Raw genomic sequence first — 27,078 nt, 5'->3', positions numbered from 1 at the left:
GGTCCGTAGGCGAAGCAGGCGTTGTGCCTGCACTAAATTACGTGAGCCGCAGACTGCGTTGTATTATACTAGCTAGCCATTGCTAGCTTGGCCAACTGTTACTGCTATTATGTATTATGGCCGTGATGCACTGCAAAGCCGTCCGGGCTAACGTACACGGCGAAGTAGCCGTATCTGCATTAATTTGGCTTATCTGGGCATAACCAGCAGCCGTACACTCATCGTAACTTTTACACATGGGTGCATATCAAGCTGCCTGCGTACAAAGCGAACCCACTCGCTGACGCCAACGCGCGCGCGTCGATTCGCTTTGGCGCATCAGGTACGGTAAAAACGCGTCTTTCGTCGGCAGATAACAGCTTTGCTCGAGGCGGGGTGAGTGCGCAGTGCATTGAAAACTTCAAATTTGGTCTTCGTTCTACATCGTATATCAATTTCGGTATCGCAGGCATTGCATAGAACTGTTCCACACTTGCCGTTTTTTCAAGCGTTTGCTCTCTTTTCTCCAGTCATATTTTGGCTGGTTTCATTAAACACGTATTGCGCAGATTGCAGCTATTAAGTCGGAGCTGTGTGTGTTCTTGTCATGTTTTTCAGGGCATGACCTCTGGCGGTCAGTACGACGCTCACTGCTGCTTGCCATGGTGCCCACACAGCGCCCAAACATACTTTCGCCAGGTGCCCGTTCTCGGGATGCGTTTCTTTCGCGAGCCCGTGGGGTAACAGGTATGTTTAAGCTTTGTATTACGTCCAGTTTGCTCTCGCTCTTTGTCCTGATTTTACAAAAAAAGACAGAGGGATTCAGGCTATGTGAGCAACATTATCATTTTTGTTAACCCAAACAATAGCTGAATTGCATTAAGAATGTGCCTAACCAGTGTTGCGAAATTACAAAGACCCATATTTTTAGTGTTGCTAATAGCTTGACCGCATGATTGCTGAATGGAATAAGAGAACTTGTGTTTTAAATAGGTGGCATGCACTGGAGGCAATACTTGAGTACTAGTTGCAGTGAAATTTACAGACTATTCGCAGGTCATCTGTCATTGCAAGCAGTTTGTGTACTATATCACCTACCACCTGTGCAGGTCTACAGGTGCCCTCAACACAGAGCCAACCAGCCAGCTGCATTCGTCATACCAAACATGGTGTAAGCACTTCATGGATCCTGCCCTCACACGACTCACAAAAGTGGCCGTGCCAACTGTTCTCCCAGAGTTATTCAGTTGTATTAATGACTGCCTGCAATGCTTCTTGCTGCCTTATTGATGCTTCTGATGGATACCGCAACTGTATTCCATCTACTGAGCCTTGCCATTAGCACCGAAAATCTAAGGCAAGTCTCGGCACTCAATAAGGCGTGACAACTGAAAAGACTATCGTTGACTCAAGGAACAAACTGTTTTTTATCTCTGACATGCCTCATCTCATTAAAACCACTAACAACAGCGTATACAGTCTCCAAACTCCACTCGCAAATTATTGTTGCTGTTAGTCGTAATATTGTGAAAACAGTACATCCACAAAAAGCCTTTCACATTATGAAGACTGCCAGGGTAAGAGGTCATGCTAAATGTCGTTTATCACCGTACGTGCTGCGTGTTGTCGGAGTGGCCTAGATGAAGAGAACCATGTTAGGACCTACGTTGTCAAATGCTTATGATACTCTGTAATGTGCCACCATTGTCTCATACACGAGAAGCCTATACTGCTTCCGTTTCTTATATTAGACTGTTCGTACTGACAGCAGAAGGCATGAATTTGTGTGCCTTCATCATCATCATCATCAGCCTATCTACACCCACTGCAGGGCAAAGGCCTCTCCCATTATTCTCCAATTACCTCGGTCCTGTGCCAACTGTGACCAATTTATCCCCAAACTTCTTAATCTCATCTGCCCATCTAACTTTCTGCCGCCCCCTGCAACGTTTGCCTTCTCTAGGGATACACTCTGTTGCCCTTAATGACCAGCGGTTACCTTGCCTTCGCATTACATGCCCAGCCCACGTCCATTTCTTCTTCTTAATCTCTACTAATATGTCCTTAACAGATGTTTGTTCCCTGACCCCCTCCGCTCTCTTGTTGTCCCTTAATGTTACACCTATCATTTTACGCTCCATTGCCCGCTGAGTCGTTCTCAATTTAAGTTGAACCCTCTTAGTGAGCCTCCAAGTTTCTGCCCCGTAGGTGAGTACCGGTAAGATGCAGCTGTCATACACTTTCTTCTTCAGCGACAATGGTAGGCTGCTATTCATTATCTGGGAATGCCTGCCATATGCACCCCACCCCATTCTGATCCTTCTAATTATCTCAGCCTCATGGTTGGGATCTGGGGTCACAACTTGGCCTAAGTAGATATATTCGCTCACCACTTCTACTGCCCCGCCACCTATCTCAAACCGCTGTGCTGTCCCGAGGTTATTGATCATTACTTTAGTTTTCTGCATATTAATTTTCAGGCTCACGGCACGGTTCTACTCTGTTCGTCCAGTGCGGAAAGCATGCTTTGTAATTCGTCCTCCGAGTTACTTAGCAAGGCAACGTCATCAGCTAATCTGAGGTAACTAAGGTATTCTCCTGTAACCCTTACTCCCACCTGTTCCCAATATAACGTTCTGAATACTTCTTGTAAACATGCTGTGAATAACATTGGAGAGATTGTGTCTCCTTGTCTGACACCCTTTCTTATAGGTATTTTACTGCTCTCCCTATGGAGGATGATCGTAGCTGTAGACCCATTGTAGATATCCTCTAGTATTGTTACATAATGCTCATCTACCCCCTGGTTCCGTAATGCCTGAATGACTGCTAGGGTTTCGACCGAGTCAAATGCTTTCTCATAATCTATGAAGGCTATATATAGGGGTTCAGTATACTCAGCGCACTTCTCTATCACCTAAGTAGATATATTCACTTATCCCTTCCACTGCCTCGCCACCTATGTCAAACCGCTGTGCTGTCCTGAGGTTATTGATCATTACTTTAGTTTTCTGCATATTAATTTTCAGTCCCACGGTTCTACTCTGTTCGCCCAGTGCGGAAAGCATGCTTTGCAATTCGTCCCCCGAATTACTTAGCAAGGCAATGTCATCAGCAAGTCTGAGGTTACTCAGGTATTCTCCATTAACCCTTACTCCCACCTGTTCCCAATCCATGATGATGGTTTGATTTTATTGGCGCAAGGCCGACACGGGCAAAGAGCGCCAAACAGAAAGTTATTTGATGAGGAGACAACACGAAATAAAATCAGTTAAAAACTATGAGTACGGCTGGTGTAAAGGGCCAGGGTGAAGAACAAGAGTGGTTAAAAAATAAATAAGGTGGCTGGTGTATAGGACCAGGGTAAAACTATGGGTGGTACGAGATGAGTTGTAAAACGTGAATTTCTGATAGGAACTCAAAGGTGCACTGAACAGAAAACATGGCATCGTCTCCTAAGAAGTATGACGGGTGTGGTGGAATATGTCGTGTGTGTAGTTGTGGGAAGTGTTTGCGTCGTGTAATGTCGAGTGCCTTACATTGTACGAGGATGTGGATCATGGATAGGGCCTCTCCGCACCTGCTGCACAGAGGTCTTGGAGATCCAGTAAGCAGGTGCGAGAGCGTTGCGTGCGTATGCCCTATCCGTAATCTAGCCAAGGCGACTTCTATGTACCTGTTGCGTGTATCGGAGGTGTACGGTCCCAAGTGTGGTTTTATTACATGTAACTTGTTGTCTGTTTGTTCACTCCAATGTGTTTGCCATCTTTTGCGAAGTTGTTGTTTGATGTGTGGCTTCACGTCGGTGTAGGGTAATGTGGTTATGTCTACTGCATTCGAGAGTGTAGCAGCAGCGGCCATTCGATCCGCGGCTTCGTTCCCGGCTATACCACAGTGGCCAGGGACCCAGCAAAGGACGAGTTCAAATTTGTGGACATACACCGACAAAATACCTTTGATGATAAGATTTACAACGTGATTTTTTGAAGACTGTGTTGACGACAATGCCCGCACGACACTGAAGGAGTCTGTAGAGATAATGGATTGTGGGGTGTGGCTTTGGAGTATATGATTAACAACAAGAAGTACACCATTAGCCTCTGCCGTAAAGATACTAGTATGATTATTCAGAGTTCTGGTGACATTAAGGCCGGGCCCATGCGCCGCGCAGGACACAGAGGTGGAAGTCTTAGAGGCATCTGTATAAAATTCAGAATAATGATACTTCTCCTGCAAATACAAGAAGTGCTGCTGAATTGCACATGTGGGAGCTCAGTTTTTATCTACATGTGTGAAAGATGTGTCGCATGACACAGGGTGGAGATGCCATGGTGCTATAAAATCTGTTAGAGAACTTTGGATTGTATCTAAAAAGGAGACAGCAAGCTCTGACGCTTCCTCTCTAACTTTGTAAGAGAAGGGCGCAGAGAACGATGGTCGATTTAAAAGGAGTGCAATCATGGAGGTATCATGAAAAACTGATTTAAAAGGATGGTGAGGCATGGATGAAATTTTAAAAGCATAAAGGAGGTCTGTGTATGCTCGCTGACGTTGTAGGTTCCATTTGTTGCACTCTACATACAGGCTTTCAACTGGAATAGTTCGGAAGGCACCACACGACAAGCGGAGCCCTAGATGAAGCACGATGAGAGCACAGAGTTAATACAGATGTGATGGCAACAATGGAGCTCTAGGGGGTGATTCAACAACGCCAGTTAGATGCCGGCCCATTTTCGTGGATTTCCTCACTCTTACGTTTTCCCAGCTGTTGCGTTTTTCTTTTTCCCGGTCCGGTAAAAAACGTATTAACGGGGTTCCACTGTATACCCTCGCCAGGTGCCAGTATCAGTGCGTTTCTTTCACATTTTACAGGACAACAGGTGTTTGGGCTTCATATTACCTTCATTTCCCTCACTGTTCGTCCCAATTTGACACACAAAAAAAAGACAAAGCCATTCAGGCCATATAAGCAGCATTATCATTTTTATTATACCAAACAATACCTCAATGAATTAGGAATGTGTCTAACCGTTGTTGCACAGTTACAAAGACATACATATGTCGAGTGTTGCTAATAGCGGGACCACATGATCGCTCAATAGAATACAATAATTTTTTATGTTCCTATACGTGGCATGTGTTGGAGGCAATAATTGAGGACTAGTAACAGTGAAATTTACAGACTTCGCATTTCTGTTTGCAGGTCATGCGTCATTGGAAACAGTTTGCGAACTGTTTACTTAATCCCCTACGCAGGTCTACAGCATAAGTGGCCTACACTGGATGTGGTGGCATCAAGAGAAAGCCAACCAGCCAACTGCTTTCGTCATTCCAGACATGCTGTAAGCGATTCGTGGCACAAGAGTTTATGGATCCTGCCCATACGCGACTCACAAAAATGGCCGTGCCACCTTTTCTCCCAGTGTTATTCAGTTGTGTCAATGACTCCCTGCAGTGCTTCTTGCTGCTTTACTGATGCTCCCGATGGGTACGGCAAATATATTCCATTTCTTAAACCTTGCCATCAGCACCCAGAAATCGAACGCAAGTCTTGGCAATCAATAAGGTGTGACAACTCAAAATCCTAGCTTTGACGCAAGGAGCAAGGGGATTTTTATCTTTGACAGGCCCCATCTCATTAAAACCACTCACAACAACGTCCAGCCTCCAAAATCCACTCACATATTATCCCCACTGTTAGGCCCTAAATTGTGAAGCAGTACATCGCCAGAAATCTTTACAGTATGAAGATTGGCAGGGTGAGAAGTCATACTAAATGCTGTTTGTCACCGTACGTGTTGGGTATTGTTGGAGTGAATTAGATGGAAGAGAACTGCGTAGGTCCTATGTTGTCAAAGGCTCCCATAATGTCCTCAGCAAGGATGGCTCTCTTGCTGCGCCTTAGAAGCTCATCCGTACTTTGTGAAAGAGCTCAAAAGGGAAAACTTTAGTTGGGGTTTTTTTTCATTCAGGTGCTACAAGACTTCCTGTCTCAGTTTGTTCGCATGACCACTGTGCCTCAAGTGGCATGCACAGCCACTTTTGATTAAAGGTATGCCCCAGTAATCAGATGATAGATGGTGGCGTATGGCAAGGCCTTCCCCTATTGCCCACGCTCTTCGTTCTACACAAAAACAGATTTGTAGGAAAAGTAAGCAGTAAGCCAGGAATCCGGGTCCCTTGCTCTCAAGGCTCCATTTCAGAAATCTTATGTGAACCTGTTTTAAGCTTAGAATATTAGTACAGGTACCAACCCAGAAAACGCCTGGAGTCATTCTGACCTTCAAGCTTAGCCAAGCAGTTAAGTGGCACCGATACAAGTGCCGCCGTTGTTTGTGCACTGCACACAATAGAAAGACTACATTTTACAGGACGGTACATGACGCATGCAGGTAAAAAAACATACAAAAAACACACTTGGATGCAAACAAAACGGCTAATCCACGGTTCGCTAAAGGGAAATGCATAGTTCAGAAGCAGACACTCGCTGAATCACCTGTGAGCTTAACAGCTCTCCGAGGGGCTCGCGCAAGTGTCGAAATAAAGGAATGATCTCACGTTCTGTTGCGGTGGGAGATGATGCCCTTGTTGCGGAAGAGCATGTCAGCACGGCCATGAAAGGGTTGCCCAGCGGAGTGCACAACTGGAGCGAAGGTGCACGCCCGTCACACCTTGTCTACTGCACCTTGAGGAACACCGCAGACTGACAGCAGGACGGAAGCCTCGGGACGAAGTGCATGTGGGTGCGCCAGTGCCATCACGACGACGCCCCGTAGTGGGCTCAAACCTGGGCTGTGGCTGGACCTCGAACCTCAGCTGCTCGTGGCCTGTGGATACAACATCCAACACAGTAGCTGTCGCAGCCAGTGAGCTATTTCCGGCCGCCTTGCTTCTGCTCGGTCCTCAATCCGGCTTTCGCTCTGGACAAGCGTCACACCCCACCTTTTGGTTGTCGTTTCCCTCCATCAGCAACCACTTGGTGGTTCAGGACCCCGGACTACCTCTTTCCCTCTGGCTTGCTTGCGCAGCCATTCCATACCACGTGGTTCACACAGTAGGTCACATGCAACAATGGGCTTTGTAACTCCAGTATCAACCACACTCAGCTGCAATTTCGGGGCTTTTATATCATGCCTTAGGCAATAACAGCACAGAAGTGCAAGGCTCAAAATAAGTAGATGGCTGATAAATGGATACGAGACAAATGTCCAAGGCGACAAAAGTGCTTTATACGAGCCATCTTTAAATCATTCATATTATACCAGACGTACTTTCACTAGCAACACTACACTTTTTAATACACATGTATTCAGTAGCGTTCAGGATTCAAAGGTCCGGATCGATACGAAGGTAAGCTGAGTACCACAAAAACAAGTCAACATTCACACACTGTGATAGGAGCAAAATTGTGGCAGCAGTAGATACATGAAGCACACCAGCAATGACACTTATTGCAGCCTGCTCATTTTAATGAAGGCCTTCCGTTTAATTCGACACTCCTGTTGCATTCTCTGGACAGAAACGAACTTCGCACAGTGAACCTCTGCCCAGCACAGGAGCAATGCTTGAAGACTTGCCTCTTCAGAGAGTGCAGCCTCTATACAACATCAAGACGCCCTGTGCTCCATGCACAAGCAGTGAAGTGGATCTAGAAAGCACATGCCCTTTAGACATGGACAGCCAAGCTGCTGGTGGTGAAGCCTCAGAGGACTATGCAGGGCTAGGTGATCTCAGCAAACATAACTGTGCATCTGGGAGCGTATTGCAGCAAAAAAGTGCTACTGGAGATTGTGTCTGCCAAGATGACAGCACACGACTCTCTGACACCCTGTCAAACATAAAGGTGCCAATAACCACAAAAAGGTGTGGGCGACGGTCCAGAAGGCCACATGGTTACTGTTATTGGGCTGCCAAGGAAACGCAAGAGGGCACCCACTGAGAGGCCATATGCAGAGCTTACTGTGAAGGAAAAGAAAGTAAAGCTGCTCACATGGCTAACAGGAACGCACAATGCAGCAGAAGCAAGCAAAGGAAAGCTGCTTGACGAGGGCACAGTCGAATAACGGCCAGAGCGGGTTCATAGCGGCATTCGGGATGACAATGTCGACGTCAACCTAGTGCGGCGTTTTTTCAGCGATGACGCTTGGGAAGCAGTGAAAATGGTCATAGACGCAAAAAACCAAGAAAGCTGGAGTTGCAATGAGTGCAACTCAAATTTGGAAGACCATGACTCGGTAATGTGTGACTACTGTCTGACATGGAGTCACCTGCCGTGCGTTGGCATGCAGAAGAAACCAAAAACAAAGTTGTGGAAGTGCAGAGTGTGTGCAGTGGTGTAGGACTTGGTAGTGTCCTTCCGTAATCATACGTAGCTGTCCTCATTTCGAATGATGGGCTATCAAGCCAGTTCATAAGGAAAATTATGCAGTGCAATGCTGCTTTTTGTCATTTTTTGTCTTTTTCCTAGTCAAAAGTGTTTTTAAGACGTATTTTTAACCAAAGTCAATGTAGTTTGATGTCTCTAAATGTTGTTCGTGTATAATGTTTGAAAATAACCACTGTTAAAAAAACCCATCAATTTACGTGGAAACGGCAATGGAACATGTAATGTTCGTCGATATTACACCCACTTTGCTGTTCCATCCAAGTAACAGGAACTGTACTGTAGCACTACAAATTTTATATTTACGTAACAACATCCGATATGTGCGGGGAACTACGCCTGGAGACGCACTTTATCAGAGTATTTTTGACGCAGGGGTCACACACACTGCTGGTGATCCGAGATCTCAATAACGTCTCGCATTTTACCGGCCTTTATTTTTCCGCGGACGTCTATCGCCACATGAGCCGCGCACGCAGTGCGGAACACGACATTTATTGCGGCGCGGATGCCGGGAGCGGCGATCGGCTGGGGACTGGGGTTCCCGCCAACGTAGGTTCCCGCGTCATCAGTGCGGTCTACACTCCGACCATCATTTCAAGTACCGAAGACTGCGTCTGATACCCCAGCTTTGTATGGATTTTGCGCCACACAAGATCGTTTTGCAAGGTATGTACCATTCAGCCATTCATAACTGAGGTATACGATGCGCTATCCGCTCCTTGTGAGTCGCTGATGCGGCGCCAAATTACCTTAAGCCTAACGTGGTTTCTGTTTTGCAAGTGCGATTAAAACGTATTTACACCGCATGCTTGAAGGCAGCCGTTTGGGGGGAGAAGAGTGAGCGAGAGTGACGACATGGGGATGGTGAATGTACTGCGCAAGCGTTTGTTTGTTCGCGATGTGGGAGCGTGATATTCCACTGATAGCGTCGCACCGGGCAAGCGAATGCTTACCTGCGGCACTGATTCAAAGTCGTGATAGCGGGACTCATCTGTTTAGTCTCGACCTCGCCGCGGGTAGTGCACGGGTATTCCGAGGATTCTCGAAACCATTGGGATATATGGGAAAAACGAATGCCGGATTGCTCTTCGGGGAAACCGCGGCGAGTCGAAGGTTGATAATTGAAGAGGTGCAGTGTGGCATCACAGTAGTAGCCGTGTGGGCGAAGGCTTTTTTGCGGCAGTGATTTTAAGTTATAGATGGCGTCTTATGAATTATAAGAAGTTTCTAGCACACGAAGCAGGGAGTTGATAACTCTAGTAGCGCTGTCAGTGCAATTTTTGGCTTTTGTGTAAAGTCGCTGCACGCCAAAAGTGTGCCGGGCAGAGCTTTCCCGCAAAGCGTTTGCGTCGTGCGGACAAACCAACTTACTTGACATTGTTGTCCGAGGGCAAAAAAACCAAAAATATAAGAGAGCGTTTCGCAAGGTCATTTCATTGCCTCCGGGATTGGGCAAAAAAAAAGACATGGAGGACGGCCAGTTTCAGTGCCGGGACCGATCGTGGTAGAAATGTGTTGCCCCGAAAGCGCAGAATAAAATTACATACATACCAGCTGCCCCAGGCACGTGCAGTGCTTTATTCAACGGTTGCGGCCTCCGAATGTTCGCCACACGGCTTCAAATTGAAAACCGATCCTCGGGCTTTCGGCGGCGGCGGGAAGCGGAGCGCCGGGCAGTCGCCATCTGAGCACCCCACGAAGGTGTACCCCTTGTCATCGCCTCCTGTATTGCGATGCCCTTGTATAACGTAGCTCGCAGTCGGATTAAATTGGTTGTTTTTATCGTACGTGAAGTGTAAACGTTGTCCTCAATATCGTCATGGGCAAAACACGCTTGAAATGCTAATGTTTCCCATTTAAGAACCAATGAAGTTAGGAGGCGTGTGCTTTTGACGCCGGGAATTTCCGGCCTTTATTTAGCGCGTGACTGGCGTTGCACCTTTAAACACGGCGTGGCGCAGGGAATTTTCTGCGAGTGGGAAAGCGATTCTCCATTCATTTAATTTCATTTATTGCATACTGTAGACCTTCGCAGGTCCAACCAGGTGGGCGCGTACGGTACAAGTAAAAAGTACATATACAGGCACTAAAGTAAGGCAGAAATGAAAAAGGAAAAAGGAAAGAATTCGACACACGAGAACAGGTTTACAGACCCAAACAAAACACAGTCAGCAAAACAACCAAAGTGAATCCTTATACAGAGTCTTTTAGGAAGTTTTATTCTTCACTGTTTGTGGAAAAAAAGAAAATTTAAATGTATCTGTGCATGCAAAATAAGGTGTTAGGGTTGATGCGACATTGGCCTTTGCGGTACATGCTTCTGATGTACATTGCAAAATTGACGCTCTATTGTTCCGCCGTGTGGCTTGGCACCACTGGCAGTATTACCCAGCAGTAGCCCATGTGTATCTGTGTGAGGTAAAAAAGTTCCTTGCAAACGAATTCACTACAGTGAAACCAGGAAGCAAATCATGCTATAAGCCTTGAGCTATATATCACCTAACTCACATTCCAAGTAGATTTTCTAGAAAGCTGTGAGAAGGTGATATGACATAGTCAAATCACCACTTAACAAAATTAGCGGTGCGATTTTTTTTTCAATTTAAGTTCCACTGAGAAAGCGTAGTATCTTAAGTTTATGTCGGGCATACCGGAATCCATCGTGGTTGCTTCGGTGGTGCACGGTAGTGCCTTGGTGCTACAAATGAAGTTTGACTCCAGCTACTTTTTTTGGTGTATTTTCTTCCATGTTTCCCTTTCAGTTAGTACTGGGTCCAAAGGGCAAAGAAGGTTCTCATGGATGAAAGCCTAAAATCAGAGGAGGAGCTGGATTTATGTCTTCAGGAGCACTGTTCACAACGCTCTATGCATCGGTGCGGCTTACTATCAACACAAATGGCACGAAGGCCAGCGATGTGCAAAAAGGGTGGCCCCTTCTATTTACGCAGCACCACTTCCTGGCACACTTTGAAAGGTACTTCATGAATTGTGCATGCAGTAATTGTTTTTACACTCATTACTACCAATCTGATTGGACTGAGAAAACACATTTATTCAGAGGAGTTACGTCTAACCGAAGCTCATGATTGCCATTAGTATTACGTAAGCACCAAAGTAAAGCCACACTGCAGTGTATGGTTGCCGATTGAACAATATTCGATTTGTTACAAAAAAATTTGCTTTTTTACACACGCTGTCCCAGCCAATGAGAATAAAATGGTAGAATTGTTGATAAAGATTTTGAAAGTTAGCGGTGCACATACGACATGGGACGGCATACAAAGTGCTTCCAGTTACCTGATAGTTAACACTGTTAGGGCGCTTCATCTCTCACCCAGCTTGTCATAAAATGTTGGGCTCTGGCTTGATAAGGCTTGTGCACCTAAGGTGGTGGTTTCATCTAATTGCAGTGGTGTCATAGTACCACTTCAGAGCATTTCTACACGTTTTGTCAAAGCCTTCATGCTGCTGTCAAACGACACTGGTGTCACAAACACTACTTGTTTTCTGTGAGCCCTGGTTGTTAACATCAGGCTTCTTGCACAAAACCTCGCTTGTTGGATGCTTGCAGTGTGATTCTTCATACTTGTGTTAGTGTTTGTGGGCAATTGTGGCATTGCGATTTAAAATGTTTTGTAATGACGGGAACATGACAAAAAAGTAAGCACAATTCAGTTACACAATGACGTGCCAACCGTTTTATGCTTCACATTAAGGAATAGCCATTAAACTGTCCATTTTACAATAATGCAAGCGCACAATCCTCCACCTCTATAGTTGCCCAAGCTGCCCATTAAATAAAGTTCTTGCTTATCCTGCTGGCTGCTGATGATCGTGCTGGCGCTTTTTTGTTCGTTCTTTTTCCAGACTGACTAGCACGAGACTGCGGGGACTGTCCTCGGAATCGAGCGTGAAAGATCATGAGCTGCTTCATGCATTTTTACGACACCATGTCAAAACGGAGGAATCACTGCAGTGGCTCCTTCCGACAGACAGGGCAGCGCGAGAACAATGTCGTCCACGGGCGCTGCTCATCGGTCTCTTTCCCCTGATGTGCCTGTTTTTCAAAGAGAAAATTGCGTCGCTCGTCTGTGTTGTGGAGGTAAATACTTCATCGCCCTTATTGGCATGCACAGACCAAGCCACACCCTCACACATGCCACAACAATTAGTAAAAATATGATTTCAGGTAGTACTGGGGTTTTTCCAAAACTTGTTCTTTGTACAAGCAGACAATGAAGAAGTGAGAAGAGGGTGGTCCGCTGCACTGAATGCTGCCTATTGTGAAACCTGCCGAAAATTTACACAGTTGCTGTGATTCTAAGAAACAGGAGGAATCACATCAAGCAAAAAGCAATAATAAAGTAAAAAGGAATGCACGAAAAAGTGACGTGCTCAATTGGCTTCATTCATACCATCAAGAATTGTCTCTAGGTGCTTCTCAGTACTTGAAATCATGAACTTGGTTTTATTTCTTGATGTGCATATGCACCGTGAACAGTAAGCAAGGCTGTTTGGTGCCGTCTGCTATGCGCGTAGGTATGGGTGTCAATCGATTATTATGGGTGAATGTCCATTTCCCCAAATGTCTTTATAGAATGGCAAGATTGTTCACCCTGCAGTCGAGCTTTGTGGGGGCACAAAACCACAGTCTGCTTCTCTTTCTCTTTGTTATGCTCTGCGGTTGTTGGCAGACTTGCAGCTCTTTCAAGGAATAGGGGGTAGAAAAAAATCTGGCATGACATTTGGTTCAGAATTTTTGAAGTTACGCAAATCAGTTTACATGTAGCAGAACTAGCAGTCATGCACTGTCTCTAACATCTTGTTACACTTTTTTTGTTAATTCTTTGGCTTCTTCGAACAGTTTTGTTGCCGACCCATAAACCACGCTCCCATAGTCCAAGCGGGACCCCACCAAGCTTGTGAAGACACGTAATAGGAGTGGTGTGAAAGGACCTTAAGTATGTTTATTGCTTTGAGGCATTTATGTTTTAGTTGTCTGATGTGAGGGATGAATGTCAGTTTCTCGTCTAATACGACGCCTAAAAATTTGTGTTCCTTTTTTACAGGAATCAAGTCACCATTCAATTTAATTTCAGGGTCGGGTTGGATACCGCGTCTCTTTGAGAAAACGACGCAGGTACTCTTTCCAGGATTAATCCTAAAACCGTTATGATCTGCCCAGCGAGCAAGCTTGTTTGCCCCAAGCTGGATCTGTCGTTCACATATGGACATATTACACGATTTAAATGATATTTGTACGTCGTCCACATACATCGAACAAGAGATTGTTGGTGGCAATGCCTTATGAACTGAATTCATTTTCACTAAAAACAAAGTGCAGCTCAAAACACCACCTTGAGGCACGCCATTCTCCTGCACGTGAACGTTTGAAAGTGCCGAACCAACTCTGACACGAAATGTTCCTAAAGATAGGTAACTGGACAGAGTGTTCAGCATGTTACCAGATATACCAAAGGATTTGAGGTCTCTAAGGATGCCATAGCGGCATGTAGTATCATATGCCTTTGAATATCAAAGAACACGGTCATGCAATACTGCTTATGTAGATAGGCATCTTTAATGTAAGATTCTAGCGCTACTAGTTGGTCATTTGTAGACCGCCTCGCCGTGAAGCCTGCCTGGCAGCTCTCGAGAAGACCATTGTACTCAAGAAAGTACACGAGTCTCCTGTTGATCATGTTCTTGAGAAGCTTGCCCAGGCAGCTTGTGAGGGCAATAGGTCTATAACTAGCGGGAGAAGGGTCCTTACCCTCCTTCAGAAACGCCACTACAATAGCCTCCCTCCAAGATTTTGGGATGTGCCCCGAAAGGCATATGTTATTGTATAGGTGTAGGAGTGTTTCAAGTGTATCTGGGTGTAGGTGTTGTATCATGGTGTATGTAATCTGATCTGCGCCTGGAGCTGAAGGTTTACATGTGCTCAGTGCAGCCCTCAACTCGTAGAGTGTAAATTCAGAATTGTAACCAGATTTTGACCTGTTATTGTCATCATGGCAATGGGAAATTTGTCTCCTGAGTACCAGCAATGGGAAATTTGTCCAAAATATTGGACATCGAAGACCGAGCGATTACAGCTTTTCCAAAGCTCCTATCGCCGTAAAACCGGTTGTCCAATACCTTGGACAACTGGTGCTGCCATCTGTACAGTGGTTTTGAAATTAGAGGTCTCGAAGCGCCGCTAGGAGTATTCATAATGGCGGCGTTGAGTGGTGCGGCGTTCTACGGTGCCAACCGCAACCGTAAGTACTTTTTTTCGCACTTTGAGCTTATTTAATGTCATTTCATCGGTTAAACGTCAAAGATAATGTTGCAGAGAGCACACGCAGCTAAATATTTCAGCTCTTAACGTCCTTTCTTTTGCCTACGCGGTGTGAGCTTTGACATGTCCAAAAGATTGGACGTCGGGACTGAACCAAGTTGCTTTGTGTGAATTACGTGGCGCGCTGCAGTGTGAACAGAACGTGCTTGCTTCCGATTGCTACTAGGTTGCGGTATGATATGAAATTCTTTTTCATTTAGTAAAAAGGCCACGCGTCAGTGATGAGACGGCCGAAAGAATCCTTGAACGAATCGCTGGAACGGCCACGTCCGACATTGATCTTTCGGACAGTGACGACGACACTTTGGTAGACACTACATTTTCGGCTCCACTTGATACCCTGAGCTCTGAAGAGGACGAAAATAGCGACGATGAACGCCCGTCCACATCGAAGACGACAAAGGGGCAGTCATGGAAACGCCATGATGGGTAAGGAATAGTAGTAGTATGCGTTTTGGGAAAGGGGGGGGGGGCTAATGTACTGCAGGAGTGTGCATTGTGACGGTCGGTCATTGCCATGTGAACGGATCAAAAGCAACTCTGCTCTTTTACGCTGTTTTTCTTCATGCAGGCCGCTTCCGTCTTGGATTCCTGACTTCACATCCACCCCTGATGACAGTCAACAACGGGTTTCGTGGAGTCCAAGTGACTACCTCGTTCAGTATGTGCCACATGAAGTCTTCGAGATGATGGCTTTTGCCATGAACACGACACATGTCCAGGAGACTGGAAAAAGTCTGGAGACCTCAGTAGAAGAACTCAAAATGTTTTTTGGGATTTCACTGACAATGTCCTGCCTGTGCTACCCGCAGATTCGCATGTACTGGATGAAAAAGACAAGGGTGCCTCTTGTTGCGGATAACATGACAAAGAACCGGTACTTTCAACTTCGGCGCCGGCTGAAGCTAGTTAACGAACTTGATGTAAGTGAGCAAGAAAAAGAGAAAGACAGGCTCTGGCGCATAAGACCACTGGTGTCATTTCTACTGGAAGGGTGTCACAAGCTTCCTCGGGAAGAGAATGTCAGCATCGACGAACAAATGATCCCGTTCAGTGGACGAACGCAGCTGAAGCAGTTCGTACCACGCAAGCCAAACCCAGAGGGGCTTAAAAACTTTGTGCTCGCAACGCCAGGTGGATTAATCCTAGATTTTGAGATCTATCAAGGAAAAAAGGCAGCATTGTATCCAGGCAGCTCCGGAATAGGAGAATCCGCAGTGCTGAGGCTCATTGAGACGCTCCCTCCCAGAACGAAGGTCTACTTCAACAGATACTTCACATCAGGGCCGCTGCTGGATAAGCTAGCAGAAAACGGAATCGCTGGCACGGGAACAATTATGAACAACCGGATCCCAAAAGGGGTGAAACTATCCAGCGAGAAAGAGCTAAAAGAAAAAGGAAGAGGGACGTCAGAGATGTTTGCGAGAAACGACAAAAAACAGGCAGTTGTACGTTGGTACGACAATAAGCCCATTACGTTGATGTCCTCTATCCATGGCCGGCACCCAGAAGACACATGCCGTAGGTGGTCCAGGAAAGAAAAAAAACACATTGATGTGCCCCGGCCAGATGTTGTACGGTTGTACAATGTCAACATGGGAGGAGTTGATCTCGCAGATCGTATGATCAGCTATTACAGAATCAAAGCTCGAGTGAACAAGTGGACCATCAGAAGCATCTTCCATCTATTCGACATTGCGTTAAGCAACTCATGGATGCAGTACGTGCAAGACATGCGGGCGCAACAAAAGCGCCAGAAAGAGATCTTGAAATTCCTGGAGTTTCGTCTGTCTGTTGGTGAGGAACTAATCGCGCAAGCTCAGAGTCAAAATGAAGTGGAGAGTGACTCCGACGAAGAGTGGTGCCCACCACCAAAAAGGGCTCCGTTGTCTCCAGTCGAAGCAAGAGCAAAGACGCTAGGCCATTTCCCAAGACTGACAGATGCTCCTAATGCGGCCCGCTGCAGGCTCGAAGGATGCAACAAGAAGACGAAGTTCTTCTGCACAAAGTGTCATTTGTTCTTTTGCGTTACCAAAGACAGGAGATGCTTCGAAAATGCTCACACCAAGTGAATGAAGGAGCTCACACAAAGTGAACAAAGCAGTTTGTAAATAAAATGTTCCTACGTTTACCTGATCAAATTATTTATCACAAAAAAACATCTTGCGTGTAACAATACCACTGCATTAGAAAAGACCGCATAGAGTCCCAATGTCCAATATAAAGGACAATGCGGCACACACGTCCGAAAGTTTGCAGTGAATAATAAGTTGTTATTATTATATCCAGAGGCCCTCATAAACTAATTTTGAAAGTTTCACAAAAATCCGCTGCACTAAAATCAGTCTGGGACTCAGGAGGGTAGGGACTTCTTTTCACAAGTATTTTTATGTTTCAGGAAAGTGTTTGTGCTCCTCTAGAAGTAAGTTTAGAGGAAAATATCTGTGGAAAGCTTTATAAAACTGGAAGCGTTTTATAAAAAATACATGTGAGCCTGGAGTTTTGTTTTTTTTTTCAAACTACAAGTTTTTTTCTCCAGAGTGTACAAGTTTAGTGGTGTGCAGATTGTTTATTTTCGTTCCAAAATTTACACGAAAATTTCAGATTCACTTCTGAATTCTCCGTGAGTAATCGTTTTCCTTTGGTGCAAAAAATGATAAAATATCTGCACATTCCGTGGAAATTGCTCTCACTGTTTCGTGTCTCAGCACCTTGTGAAGACCTGGACGATGAGGCTTTGTTTTCGCGCTGTATGCACGTCAGGAAGAAAATGATGCAACATGTTTTTAATGATCATTGAAGAGAATTTCAGCAAAATCGAAGAAGTGTTTTTTTGAATAAGCCTCTGAACTTGGAGTGTTATCGTTTTTTCTTCGATGTTGCGCGCCAGCCGCCAGTTGCTTTTAAACTGTGCTTGCACAGACACTATATCTACGGGCCTTATTTGTGCTTGCCAGGAGCAGCCCTCACTAAAATTTGAAGGCTCTAGCTCCCTTACTTACGATAATACTGGCCCACAAAGTACAGAACAAAATGCGCTCTGAGCAAGATTTGTCATTTTATTAGAAAAATATGTTTTTCTACCCAACGATATTGTGGGGGAAAATGTACACCAGGCATACATTAAGAGCAAAAATTACCATTCCCGCCTGATAAGTATATATTTTTTGGTAGGCGTCGCTGAATTTGGCCGCAGCGGAGGGGCAGGTAGCGGCTGGGGTCCACGCGGTACGTTCCAATTTTTTTTTTGTCGGCCAAAATTATTTCCACCGAAAATATTTGTGAATCCGCACATTACATGCATGCGGTAATGAGGTAAACAAATTTCAAGCGAATTGAAGAGGTCGAACAGCCATGCTTTGTTCGATCTTATCGGAAATGACCCAAGACACATTCAGGCACATTCACATCTGGTCTTGGCATCTGGTATTTCGGTCCTGCAGGACCACAACGAGATAGATAATACCCTTCTTTAACCTCCACACCCGGTTCAGTATAGGGGCAAATGGGTAGCTTTAGGACAACCAAAATCATTCAGTTTGCATGGTGGCATTTGCTGAATCTGCACTTTTAGTGAGGATACAAACATATATGTCCGCAGAAACTGGTTACGGGCTTAAAAATTGTGCAACATAATATTACGTCTTATCTTTCAGGAAACTTGCAGGCATGAACCCAGAAGAAGGCACCCGCCAGCCATCTCGAAAAATCACTACCATGCACCCCAAAGTCCGGACCGCCCTCCAAAAATTGGAGACATTCCGGAGCAAGTGGTTCGATTGTGCAGCCCTGTTTTGAAGTCCAACTTTAAGTTTTGCACAAGCGTTTTATTTTTTTACTTCGTTCATTCCTTTCGTTTTGTAAAGCCTATTTTTTTAGTAGTCTTGTACCATGTAGCACATGTAGTTGAAATAGACGTTCCAGCCTTACAGAAGTGTTTTAATTCACTCATGGTGAGGCCACAGTTGTGGCTCAGTGCCGTGAGGACACTCTTGTCGGCAACGTTTGGCAGTTTTTGCTTCCTCTTAGTGTGAATGTAACGTGGGCTTTAACTCTTTCGGGACCGCTCCATAGGCCATCGATCACATATGATCAATGGTTTCACGAGCCTGCAGAATACAAATTTTCGCTCGATGGAACACCTAGCGACATCTAGGAGATAGTTTGAAAACTATAGTTTTCCCTTTTGTGAAGTTTCTTTTTTTTATCGCCACGCGGCAACGCATCAGATATTTTATTCTGACGGGCAGTGGTTTCGAATGTAAACAAACATGGCATCATACTCGCGCGAGCGCGATAAGAAATCCGCCTCATCTCGTCTCGCATATCTTCGCCTTCTACTGTGGATTTTCACGATGAGAGTGGCAGTGAAGAGTCGGAATGCGGCTTTAGAGATCGGATTTCAGCTCGAGTGAGGATTCAGGTGTCGATCAGCCTGGAACATCAAATTGCACTCAAAGGTGGGTGTTGGTTTCGGTTTCAATTGTCTCTGGAGTAGGTATGTGCGCTTGAAATATGTTCTGGCTGGTTTATATTTGTTCGCTAGGGTGTTAACTACCTATGGTGGTGATCTCCTGCCACCATCTCAGAAAGGGATCAAGTTTTCGCCGAGACGAAAGCCCGGCGTGTACCTGGGCGACGACGTAGCCATGGCCCTAGTGCCAAAGAGATCACCCCACAAAACAAAAAACCAGTTACACCTAGCCACATCAAACTTTCGCGATGAAGACACAAAGCATTGTGTTAGATTTTGTATATCCTGAAATAATTTTATTATTTTTTAATATTATTATATTTACGCTTTTTTCTATCTTTTTCTGTAGTTTTTTTTACAAAATTCTTACTTCAACATTTTTTCATGGTTCTATCGTCAGTGTTGAAGTAAAACTTGGTATTGTATGTCAAAGAACATATAATTAGCTGCATTTTGGTATATGCTAAGGTAGGATGGTGCCTTTGCTTAAAGGGGCCCTGAAAGGCATTTTGAGCACACTAAATGAACTAGCGCAATCGCTAGATTGGGTCGCCAACGTCACCTGTGCCAAGTATTACTCTTTTACGCGCAGCGGAAAGCTCACACTTTTGTTGCAAAGTTTGTCGCTTTTTTCTCACCCTTTCCTTCGTGTTTTTGGACGCCGCCATCTTCACATGTCTACATCATCGATTCCCAGATGTTCGTCATGAGCTAGACATCCTGCTATTGGGCGGCTTTTTCACGCACTTCCGGCAAAGAGATGAGTCGTCTGCTCAGCGTCGGCTCGCCGGCTGATCTGCCAGCGGAGTGCCGGAGTGCTTTGACATTTTACGACAAACGAAACAAGTGTAAACAAACGCTTAACCGTTTGTATTGAATGCAACACGGCCATAACACGACGTGGATTTTATCTTACGTGAGTACGTACCATAAAGAAAGTCCCGTGGCACTTCTTTGGTGCAATCGCAGAGAACGCCCTGAGCCGAATGCCCGGGTTTGACGCGTACATTTTATTCAACTTCAAAACAATCCAGAGATGCGTTTCGAACGAACGCAACGTCACAACATGCGTTGCAAGTCTGAACCGCGATTGACAGACGATGAGTTGCCTCCTCCTGCCCGTCGTAAATACGGCACTCACCTCACACCCGGTTTGCGGGGACGAGCAGCAAGTCACAACTCTGGCGCGCAAGCGAGAAGGCTTTTAGCCAGGCACACTGCACATACCCCATGCGAGGTTGAGTGGTACGTCGTTCGAGAAAGATAATCCAGACCATGGGAAGCACTATCCACCCGCAGAAGTACAATGTCGCATTTCATCGCGAAACGAACGCGTCCACAACACACGGGAGGCGATGCACACACACACACACACACACACACACACACACACACACACACACACACAGCTTCGGTCGCTGCATTGGCTTAGCTGCAAGCTTCGTTCGGACAATCAGCGATGCTACGACGATACAGAGCTGCGTGAGGACGACGTGCTAACCACTTCACGTATTTAAAAACACAGGGGCAAAGAACTAGGTTCATCGGAAGGAAAAAAATCTTTCCTCCATTATAGTGCCTGAAAAATACTGGCTAGTGTGCCGAGGGCGGGCTCCAGACGGGCGCCGGGAGCGATGTACGCGGCCGTCTGCCGCTTGGGGCACTGCCGTGCGGGAAGTGTGCGCGTTCATCCGGCCCGAGCAGATCGCGCGGTTACCTCCGAGCTGCGTAGCAGACGGCAGCGGCAGAACTTTCCATTCCCGCTTGCGACGAAAGCGAGCGAAAGCGACGGGAATTCTGTCGCGCAACCAAAATTTGTCCCGACCATTCGACAAAAACGATCGTCGCGCGACAAAGCGACGGAATTCCTGCCGCTCTCACTCGCTTTCGTCGCAAGTGCGAACGAGCCTTTATGCGCAATCTCCGCCCCACATAAAACAAGCTCTTGCTTGTCGCCTGAGCATACGGTTGATATCTGACTACGTTACACTGTGCTCGCCAGTGTATTTAAACGATGTCACTAGGTTTGAAACGTACGCGCTCGGCGTGCAGCTTTGTAAACGCAAGCGGTTTCACGTACGCACGCTATTTTGCTGCTAATAGAGTTTTAGTACAGCGTTTGTGGCCTTTGCATACGCTAAACGCTAAATTTTTGCGTCCCGCTACGTGACACCGCGATGGGAGTTTTAGTAGAGCGTCTCATCAGTTTCGCGTAGCGACACACTAATGCATACGGCGCCATCTGTCAAATGTTTTCCGAAATGTCTCGCCGGCTGATCTGCTAGCGGAGTGCCGGAGTGTTTGGACATTTTACGACTATCCAAACAAGTGCAAACAAACGCTTTCCCGTCAGTGTTGAATGCAACACATGGGTGCAGCTTGTCAGAACACGGGTTCTCGCTGATCGAGTGCAGCGTTGGTTTGCTCTTCGCCTTCACGTTCATCGCCGCTGATAAAGCGATCCGATCCGGCGCGTTTTGTGCACGGGTTCTGTGTCGGTTGAAAATGTCTTTTTTCACATGCCGCCGGTAGTAGGAATTACAACCACCGCAAAATAACACCCGGCACCAGCGGGGCCACATCTGAGACCGCGCTTTTTGGATCAGCAGTGCGCGGTGCACCAAAGGGAACGAGCGCACGATTCTCCCCACGCGGCTGCGAGTTCGCCGCCGATACCAACTGCAGCCCTGCAGCTACGTACACCGCGAAAGGGCAAGGCCAGGCCGCACACATGCGGCCAGGTCATTCGTTCGCTTTTCCAGCCTGTGTCCATGGTGTCTACAGAGATGAAAAAGCCGAAAGAGCTGGCCCGTAGCAGACGGCAGTCTGTGGGAGCGCAATAGCGGAAGTACGTCACCGCTGAGGAGCTGAGCATCATGGGAGGGGAGGCCAACAGCGAAGAAACAGTTGAAAGGAGGAGGAAATACGGCGCGGCGATAATTCGCAGTTTTTGATTTACGATTTCTCAGCTAATACTCACCGCTTTAACAAAATTCTTGCAGGAGGAGATTGCTAATACATTGCTTTATTTGGTTACATGTACATCCATGCATCGGCGGAAGGCATTTCAGGACCCCTTTAATGTAATAAAAAATTTGTAGCGAGACCTCACTTTTTCAGGCGGTCCCGAAAGAGTTAAGGCAGTTTTTGTTTTTTGCCTGAATTTTCACTGTAAATGTTTTGTGTTCAGTAGCAGCAATGAGCTTTGGGTTATTCATGCTAGTTTATTTTATTTTTAATGCCACTTTGTACCGCTGATTAAAAAATAGCAGGAATGAAAATTCAATGCGGATTACCTTCATGTCAGAAACTTTGAAAACATCTATACAAGTGCAGCATTCAGCCTATCTTGTAGGCTGAATGTAGCTTGTAGCCTATCTTCAAACTTCAGCCGATTCCAGGAGAGCAGGAAAATTTGGTACTCGACAGAGTGCGTGATATTGACTTTCCATGAACTGTTAAGGTGATAAATGTACTGTGTGCTACAATAGAGCTTTTGTAACGTAACACACACTTGCAGCATATGCACAGCCAGAGAATATGCTAGGATGCTATGCATTTTTATTCAGTCTGAATAGTTTTGTATTCAGGAGCTTTAAGAAAAGGCTCAAGACTGTTTTGTTGCTGCTTTTGTTGCTACAATTTCACTGACGCAATCGTCTTGAGCTTGCAGCTTTTTTAAAGCTTGCTTAATGCAAAACAATTCAGATTGAATAAAAGTGCTTTTAATTCCAGCATATTCTCTGGCTGCACGCATGCTGCAAGTGTGTGTTACGTTACAAAAGCTCTATTGTAGCACACAGTACATTTACCATTTTAACAGTTTACGGTAAGTGTGCATGTTTACTTCATTACCACACGTCCCATAAAAAGACATTGCAACACAATTCCTGCAGTTAGAAAGAATAGGAAATGTTCTGTAAACATGTTGTACGGTACATTTCCTGCAGTCTAGTTGTACAGAACATGCTCCTTACTGAGCTAGTACAGAGTTTGCAGAGTTTGTTCCATAACCCACCATTGCGGGACATTTCCTGTAGTTATGATGTATAGAACATTCTCTGTTCACTATAAATATGGGTGATGTTCCGTAGCCTAGCTACACGGGACTTATACTGCTTCCAATTTGTACGGAACATTTCCACGTATTCAGGTAATATGGAATTTGTTCCATAATCTAGAACCACGGAACACGTCCCATCACCTGATGCTACAGAACATGTGCCATAATTTTGTAGTACAGCACATGTTGTGGCAACAAGGTTAGCATGAACATGTCCCGTAAATTGATGGGCATTTTTTTAACAGTGCAGGCACAAGTGTGTTAATGCAATTTGACTCTTCGTTTGCATGATGTTTGAAAAGAAACCCTATTAGTTTTACATCAAGGTTTCATTAAGCTGCAAGAGAGCAAATGCTTTGGAAAAAGCCTACAAAAATATTTTGGCTTGCATCTGATAAATTGAGATGGCACCTATAACGTGAGGCACGCGCAGCTGTCCAGGGCCAATAAGTAGTAGTGCCACAGTGGGTATTTGGTGATGCAATGCCCTTGTACTCTGAAGGACGACGACCAGCAAAGCTGGGTGCACTCTAAGAAGTGCATGGCGTTTTGTTTGTTTACAAACGTGTACAAAACACGTTTGTTTTCAATTTGTGGTTCAGCATGCTTCCTAGCAAATGCGCCGAGTAAAACACGGAAGGACTCAAGCGGACAACGCGAGGTTGTCCATTTCTCTCCATCATCGCGGGTATCTTACCGTCTGCTAACACAACTTAAACCGGTCGACCACAGAAGACAGCATCAAGTTGCATCGGGCCGGAAGATGCCTACGTTGAAATCACCTGCCAATATATAGCCGGCACGTTATCAGCAATTGCGTGAAGCGTGGCTGCGCGTACAAGCCCCCTCAACGCACACATACTACACACGCCCGTGCACGCATAAGCGGACCATGAAGAAAAAAAAACGCACCGGGGGTGGGAAGACGGGACGAAGATAGAGCAAAAAGACAGAAGTTGTTAGCGCACTGTCCCGTCGGATCAATTGAGGACAACCAAGGACGAAGCTGCGCTCTTTCAGCTGGTCTTGTCATTTTTCGTCTTCGTTTCGGCAGAATGGACCTCTCCCTGTATGTAAACAACGTGACGTCACGAAGCGCACGTGCGCGACGGGTGGCGCCTGCTCGCGGCGGCGAAGTGCGGTGGCGGTTGGCAGAACGCGCCTGCTCCGACGGCCCGGCCTGGCCGCGCCAGCCGCACGGCGCCCGAAAGGAACGATGTGCCGTTGGTTCGGGCCGTCACTGGCCGCCCAGATTGCAGGTGGGGGTCTAGCTATCCTAGCTGTGCCCGTCGCACCTCCATGTAGCTTTCCGCATCAACAACCTCCGCAACAGTTTCGTTTACCGTACGGTCAACTGAATGACGACGCTTTCGGATAATCTGTGCGCGACAGCCTAAACGAGTCATTCTGAAGGTTGGTGCTGTTGCGACGCATTCCAAGAATGTTTTTTTTAAGATTCTTTGTGTTCGGACACATGCCAAGGAAAGCTAATTCATTGTTGATTTCGAGGTCTGCTTAAGCTAAGCGCGGTGCCTCAGGCAGCGTACGTGCACACTCCCTGTTCTTGGTCTCTTTGCGTCGCCCGGAGACAGTGGCGTACACACGATTCATGTCGAGGGGAAAAAGGAAAGGTAAAGCATGAAAGGATTAAAAAGTAAAATAAGCAGCAACGAAACAAAAATATGAAGAGCAACAGCCAAAAATTATTCCAATAAAAATATTGCGATGATGTCGTTCTCTACGTGATTGACCAATTGTTTTGTTACCTTTTTCCCCAGTGAGATCGCGAAACGGTTCATCGTCACTGTGTGAGTAACATAGCAGCCACATATGGTTAGTGCGCATAGCTTGCGACAGTGCACTGAAATAATTTTCGGTAGTCCTTATTTCATGATAGTTAAAGTTAGTGTCCTTGTACGCCCGCTGAATACGAAAGCGTCGTGAGACCGCAACAAAAGAATACATTCACTGAGTCTGTTTGCTTAGGGCAAACACATTTTTCGAGTTTTTTCCAGTCGCGTGAGTGGCCCATCTCGCGCCGAAGGCACGATGCTACATCTGAGCACGGTAAGCATCTCTGTTTTGCCGCATCCTCAAGGTAGAATATAATTGGTCAAGGTAAAAATTTATTGCACTTACAAGCAATGAATTTCGTTCGTCTTGAACAGATCCCCCCATAAGACTAAACTTGTCTTTTGTCGATCTGCGGCAGGCGGCTATCGCGATTCCTCGTCGAAACATTTATTTCGTGTCGCCTAAGCAGGTTAGGCATTCATTGTGTTTTTAATACAGTGCTCTACCTCCTCAAAACATGACAATATTTCGCAGCAAGAAAATTTCCGTGTGCAACCTACCAAATTTCTCCTGGTGCTGCATGATAGCAGATGGTTGATAAAAAGCATCATTTCATGGCACGAATCAGCGCGGGCTGCCAATGTAGACGGTATGACTGCGCTTTGGAGAACAGCAGAAGTTCGATTCATTGATTGATTGATTATAGGGTTTTAACGCGCCGACGCAACGCAGGCGATGAGGCGCGCCGTAGTGGAGGGCTCCGGATTAATTTTGACCACCTGGGGATCTTTAACGTGCGCCGAAATCTCGTACGCACGGGCAGCAGAAGTTCTAGAATGGGAAATGTTGCTACGAGTAAGAGCAGACCATGTCGCTGCTTTGGCTGCCAGCCTCTTCGGCACATTGCGCGCATCCACAATACACGCCGAATTTACCTCTTTGGGGACTCCGTAAAGTCTGATGCCGCTGATTTTGCTCGCAAGATTTGCGTAGCCGAGAGCACAGCAGCCCACCGGCATCAGAAAAGCGAACACTTAAACAAAAATTCCAATTTTGCGCGCGTCTAATGCAGCCTCACTGCATTCGCCGCGCGCGCCGGTCCGAATGTTTTGCCAACCACCCTCCCGGCCACACCCAGCACGTGCGCTTTCCGTGACGTCACGGCCGCTGCGTGACGGAGAGGTCCATTGTTTTGCTTGCGGCGACGGCGTTTGTCATGCGACTTTGAGCAGCCAATGAGGGGCGACCGCCGGCGGAATAATAAAAAAAAAAATTCGGACGGCGAAGCAGAATACTGCCAAAACACCGGTGATGACCCGTTTTGAGCCAGCCAACAGCTACAGGAGAAATCAAAGCACTCCGTCGGCATTACTTGCAAGCGAAGTTCAATCAAAACACCAGCTTGAAACTGCGCGACACATCCTCGAAAAAGTTTAAACGCAACGAAATTTAACCCAGCCGAGGAAAGAACGCAACTCGCGAAACAACGCAAAAGTTTACGGCACAAATGAACACCACGGACACCGTCAATTCACTCGCGCTGTTTCGTTCGCGGCCTGCTTCAGTCTTTACTTCCATGAATTTTTCCAATAAACTTGCAACAAGCCCGACGTGTTCTTACTCGCAAAAGCGTTGCGAGGCTGACGCTCTTCGAAAGCGGCAAGGTGGGGTTCTAAGCCTTATAAAGTCCGTAAACAGGGTACGTAAATAGTCGCTGAGCTTTGACAAATTCGTAGTTGCAGTCTGCTTGTCAGAAAAGAAACTTTTCCAATACTTCAGTGCTCTCACCTGTAAGCGTCCTTGCGCCAAAAGCACGTGTCTTGGCCGACTCACCGCAGCACGTTTCAGTCGACTTCGCACGCAGTTCACACTTCCAACAAAAGACAAACGCTTGCATTGAAGAGTTCTACCACAGAACAGGGAGGATTTGTTCTACGAAATCCCGGTAAAAAACGGGAGGTTGACACATCTCAGAATGCCTGAAAAAGAGTACTACGCGAGTTTCAGCAACAGAACGGGCGCAAACGGCATGTCAACAC

The 27,078-nt window shown here is 46.1% G+C and overlaps 1 long non-coding RNA gene across 1 annotated transcript; it reads right to left on the bottom strand.

Annotated features, from left to right (window-relative positions):
• Nucleotides 1-876: 876 nt before the first annotated feature.
• LOC144149983 (uncharacterized) lies at nt 877-27,078 on the bottom strand. Its single transcript, XR_013318401.1, has 2 exons — nt 26,828-27,078; nt 877-6,806 (listed from the first exon to the last, which is right to left on the bottom strand). It is a non-coding gene; the product is annotated as an uncharacterized LOC144149983 (long non-coding RNA).

This window comes from Haemaphysalis longicornis, unplaced genomic scaffold (genome assembly GCF_048455015.1).
Source record: "Haemaphysalis longicornis isolate Haplotype H1 unplaced genomic scaffold, Haemaphysalis longicornis Haplotype H1 scaffold_8, whole genome shotgun sequence".
In the NCBI taxonomy this organism is placed as follows: domain Eukaryota; kingdom Metazoa; phylum Arthropoda; class Arachnida; order Ixodida; family Ixodidae; genus Haemaphysalis; species Haemaphysalis longicornis.
The sequence above is the reverse complement of the archived record's forward strand: the minus strand, read 5'-3'. Positions and strand labels throughout refer to the sequence as shown.